Source organism: Orycteropus afer, unplaced genomic scaffold (assembly GCF_000298275.1).
Source record: "Orycteropus afer afer isolate SDZICR_OR568_19922 unplaced genomic scaffold, OryAfe1.0 scaffold00240, whole genome shotgun sequence".
In the NCBI taxonomy this organism is placed as follows: domain Eukaryota; kingdom Metazoa; phylum Chordata; class Mammalia; order Tubulidentata; family Orycteropodidae; genus Orycteropus; species Orycteropus afer.
This window is the reverse complement of record NW_006921827.1, coordinates 327,112-332,871: the sequence shown is the minus strand read 5'-3', so window position 1 is coordinate 332,871 and position 5,760 is coordinate 327,112.

Sequence of the window (5,760 nt, the reverse complement as noted above, 5' to 3'; positions counted from 1 at the left end):
CTGTGTATTCCTGCCATCTTCTCTTGATGTTTCCTGCATCATTCAATATTTTGCCCATAGAATCTCTCACTATTGCAACTCGAGGCTTAAATTTGAGAGTAGATTATCATAAACTTAATCAGGTGGTAGGGACCTCTGGTAGCCTAGTTCCTAACGCATTTGACTGCTAACCAGAAGGCTGGAGATTCAAACTCACCAGCCACTCCTCGGAAGGAAAGTTAGGCAATCTACTTCAGTAGTGATACCACCTTGGAAACCCAAAGAGGGGTCGTTATGAGTTGGGTCTGACTCAACAGCACATAACAACAACAACAACAACAACAACAACAATCAGGTGGTGACACCAATTGCAGCTGCTTTTCCAAATGTGGTTTAATTGCTTGAGCAAATTAGTACATCTCCAAGTATTTGGTAAACAGCTACTGATCTGGCCAATGCCTTTTCCTCAATACTGATTTCAGAGGACCATCAGAAGCAGTTTGCCTTCAGCTGGCAAGGCCAACAGTATACTTTCACAGTGCTTCCTCGAGGTATATCAACTCCTCAGCACTATGTCATAATTTAGTCCATAGGGACCTTGATTGCCTTTCCCTTCCACAAAACTCACACTGGTCCATTATATTGATGGCATTTTGCTGACTGGACCTAGTAAAGAAGAAGTATCAATGACTCTAGACATAATGGTGAGACATCTGTGTGCTGTTGTTGTTGCTGTTAGGTGCTGTCGAGTCATCTCTGACTCATGGTGACTGTATGCACAGCAGAATGAAACACTTTCTGGTCCAGAGCCAGCTCCGATTCTTGTTGTCCATCACGTCTGCCACCATGTCAATCCATCTCTTTGAGGGTCTTCCCCTCTTTCATCGACCTTCCACCTTATCAAGCATGACATCTTTCTCCAGGGAATGGTCTCTTCTTAAAACATGACCAAAGTTTATGAGATGAAGTCTGGCCATTCTCACCTTGAAGGAGCTTTCTGGAAGCACTTCCTCTAGGACAGACCTGTTAGTTCTTTTAGCAGTCCACAGTACTTTCAGTATTCTTCACCAACACCACCACTCAAAAGCATCAATTCTTCTTCAGTATTCCTTATTAATTGTCCAGCTCTCACATGCATATGAGGTGATAGAAAATACCATGGCTTGTGTCATGCATACCTTAGTTGGACATCCTGGGAAAAGAGACATTCTTCTGTGGATTGAATTTTTGTCGTTCTGCCTACAACTATCCGTGAGTGAACAATCCACCATTTGACTTGGAGTTCTTGGATTCGTCATTCATTGGAGTCAACAGCCAGTATACTGCTTGCCAACCTTGAGCTCCTCAGCCCCTGCAGCTCCGTGAGTTGGGAAAAGGCTCCAGCTTGACATTAGATCCAAGACCTTAGGACTTGCCAGCTTCTATAAGTGTGTGAGCCATTTTCTTAAGATAAATTTCTCTTTCTCTCTACATATAAGCTTTACTGGTTTTGTTTTTCTAGAGAACCCAGTCTAACACATTTGGTACCAAGAGTGGGGTGGTTCTAGACAGACAAAACCATAAGGATGGGCTTCCTAAATTGTTTATCCAATTTGATTAATCATAAAGGCACTGATGACCCTGCCTCTGTTAGTAAAGAGGGCTCTGCTAATCCGTGAGGTCAGGGAGAGTGGTCAGGGACCTACGGAGCAGCAGGATATCCAGATAAAAAGAGGCAGGAGCCAAGCCTAGACTGCAAGGTCCCAAGAGCCAGGATAGGGAGGGAGAAGTCTGGGACCATAAAGTGGCAGGTTCTAGGTAGGAATTACATAAGGGGAGGGCACAGAGGTTTCCAGCAGCTAAGGGAGACAAACTTGTCTGTCAGTTTGTCATCCTGTGGGACTTGTACATTGCTGTGAGACATGAGGCTCTGCCACTGTTGTTTCACATGCCAGCAGAGTTGCACATGGTGCACAGGTTTCAACAAAATTTACAGACTAAGACAGACTAGGAAGAAGTAGGAGGCCATCCACTTCTCACAATTTGGCCAGGGAAAACCTTATGAATAGCATCTGTATGCTAGAGAGTGGGAAATTATCCTGACAAAAATTCAGGCACCTTCCACTTCAGTGAAATTTCTATGGGGTCAGTGGCATGGGGCATGTTGAGATATTCCAATTAAGTTATTGTACCTGGGTTCCCCCACAACTAAAAAGACAACAGAACATCTGGTGGTCCTCTTTGGATTTTGGAGGCAACATATCCCTCATTTGGGTGTGTTACTTTGGCCTATTTATCAAGTGACTCTAAAGGCTGCTAACTTTGAACAGAGCCCAGAACAACAGAAGGGTCTACAACAGGTTCAGGCTGCTGTGCTGATCTAATGGTGCTTGAAGTGTCGGTAGCAGATAGAGAGATTGTTTGGAGTCTTTGGCAGGCCCCTAATGGTGAATTGCAATGCAGATCATTGGTATTTTGGAGCAAAGCCCTGCCATCCTCTGTAGATAACTACTCTCCTTCTGAGAAAGAGCTTTTGGCTTGTTACTTGGCTTTGGTAGAGACTGAATGCCTAAACATGGGCCACCAAGTCACCATGAGGCCTGAGCTGCCTATCATGAATTTGGTGTTGTTTGATTCACAAAATCATAAAGTTGAATGTGCACAGCAGCACTCCATCATTAAATGGAAGTGGTATATAAGATATTGCGCTCTAACAGGACTTGAAGCACATGTAAGTTGCATGAGGAAGTGGCCCAAATGTCTATGGTCTCCAATCCAGTTATATTAGCATCCCTCTCCACATCTGCACCTATGGCCTCATGGGGCGTTCATTAGGATCAGTTGACTGAGGAAGACAAAACTTGTGCCTGGGTTAGATGGTTCTGTGAGTTATGCAGGCACCATTCAGAAGTGGACAAGTGGGTCATTTCATTATCTTTCTGGGATTTCCCTGAAGGACAATGGTGAAGGGAAATCCTGCCAATGGGCAGAACCTTGAGCTGCGCATCTGGCTGTTCACTTTGTGTGGAAGGAAAGATAGCCAGATGTATAATTGTGTACAGATTCATGGGCTATGGCCAAAGATTTGACAGGATGGTCTGGGACTTGGAAAGAGCATGATTGGAAAATTGGTGACAAAGAGGTATGGGAAAGAAGTATGCAGATAGATCTCTCTTAATGGGCCAAAGGAGTAAAGATATTTGTGTCTCATGTGAATGCCCACCAATAGGTGACCTCAGTAGAGAAGACTTTAACAATGAAGTGGATATGATGACATGATCTGTGGGAAACAGTCATCCTTTTTCCCCAGCTACTCCAGTCATTGCACAATGGGTTCATGAACAAAGTGTCCATGGTAGCATGGATGGCAGCTATGGATGGGCTCAGCAACATGGACTTCCACTTACCAAGACGGATTTGGCTATGGCCACTGCTGAGTGTCTAATCTGCCAGCAGCAGAGACCAACACTGAGTCCACAATATGGAACCATTCTTAGGCGTGATCAGCTGGAAACCAGGTAGCAAGTTGATTAAATTGGATGACTTCCATTATGGAAAGGACAGCATTTTGTTCTTACTGGAATAGATATTTATTCTGGATACAGATTTACCTTCCACGTACACAATTCTTCTGCCAAAACTACTATCTGTAGACTTACAGAATGCTTTATCCACTGCCCTGGTATCCCATATTGCATTGCTTCAGATCAAGGAACTCACTTCACAGCAAATGAAATGCAGCAATGGGCCTATGATCACGGAATTCACTGAGAGCTGGGCAATGAATAAGGAAGACCAAAGAAGAATGTCAAGTTGTGGTGCTGATGAAGAATACTGAAGTACCATGGACTGCTAAGAAAACTAAAAAATCTGTCCTGGAAAAGTGTAGCTGGAATGCTCCTGGAAGAGAGAATGGTCAGACTTCGTCTCACCTACTTTGGTCATGTTGTAAGAAGGTACCATTGCCTGGAGAAGGATATCATGGTTGGTAAAGTGGAGGGTCAATGAAAGAGGGGAAAGCCCTCAACAAAATAGTTTGACACAGTGGCTACAACGATGGGCTCAGGTATAGCAAGGATCATGGAGCTGGCACAGGTCTGGGCAGTGTTTCGTTCTGCTGTGCATGGGATCACTATGAGTTGGAGATGACTTAATGGTACCTAACAATAACAACCATGTTCCCCATCATCCTGAAGAAGCTGCCTTGATAGAATGACAGAATGGTCTACTAAAAACACAATCATAGTGCCAGATAGGTTGAAATACCTTGAAAGTTTGGGGCAATGTTCTCCAGGAGATTGTATATGCTCCAAACCAGTGTCTAATATATGATGTTCCTTCTCCAATAGCCAGGATTCACTGGTCTAGAAACCAAGGCATGAAAATGGAAGTGGGGTCACTCACTATTACCCCTAGCAACCCAGTAAAAAAAAAAAAAAAATGGCTTCTTATCCCTGCTACCCTATGTTCTGTGGGTCTGGAGGTCTTAGTCCCAAAGGGAGGAACACATCTACCTGGAGACTCAATACTGACTGCATTGAACTGGCAGTTAAGAGTACCACCTGGCCATTTTGGCTTTCTTATGCCTCTAGATCAACAGACAAAGAAGGGTACTGTCTGTTGTGATAGATCTTGATCACCAAGCAAAAATTAGATTGACATTACATAATGGAAGTAAAGAAGAATATATCTGGAATACAGGAGATTCTTTAGGATGTCTGTTAGTACTACCATGCCTTGTGATTAAAGTCAATGGAGAACTATAGCAACCCAATTCTGATATGACTACTAATGGCCCAGACTCTTCAGGAATGAAGGTTTGGGTCACCCCACCAGTCAAAGAAACATGACCAGCTGAGGTGCTTGCTGAGGGCAAAAGAAATACAGAATTGGTGGTGGAAGAAAGTAGTTCTGAATATCAGCTACAACCACATGACCAGTTGCAGAAATGAAGACTGTGATTGTTACAGTTCTTCATATTATGTGTGCGCCAAATATTTGTGTTTTCTTTAGTTATGGACTGTGATATTTAAACAGGGTTAGTTTTGGTTATGTGTTAGTGTATCATGTTAAATGCAATTATGAATTTATAATTTTTCTTATTTAAAGATTATATGTGATTTAGGAGATGTGTACAACTGCCATGTTGACATGGGGTAGACTATGATAGTTGGGTTGTGTGTCATCTCGGCTGGACCATGATTCTGAGTAGTTTAAACAGTTGTGATGTGGTTATTCCTATGATAGGATCAGACGCATGTGCTTTGAGCAGCCAATGCATTGAAAGGAAGTTTCCCTAAGGGTGTGGCTTGCTTCCAATGTATATATATGGACATCTTGGGAAAATTAAAGAACTTCTTTGGATCTGGATCCTGTTATGCTGCCTACAACTGTCCATGAGTGAACAATACACCGTCCAGACTACTGATCTTGGATTCATCATCCACCAAAATCAACAGCAGGTATGCTGCCTGTCAACCTTGAGCTTGTCAGTCCCTGCTGTGTGAGTCAGGAAAAGCTTCCAGTTTGACATTTGATCCAGGAACTTGGTGCTTGCTAACTTCTATAACTGTGTGAGCCATTTTCCTAAGATAAATCTCTCTCTCTCTCTCTCTCTCTCTCTCTCTCTCTCCCTCTCTCTCTCTCTCTCTCTATCACACACTATAACTTTTACTTTTCTAGAAAACTCATGCTTAATACATAAAGGAAATTTCTCAACATAATAAAAGGTATATGTTCAAACCCACCAACCACTCCTCGGAAGGAAGGTTGAGCAATCCTACTTCTGTAGTGATACTGTCT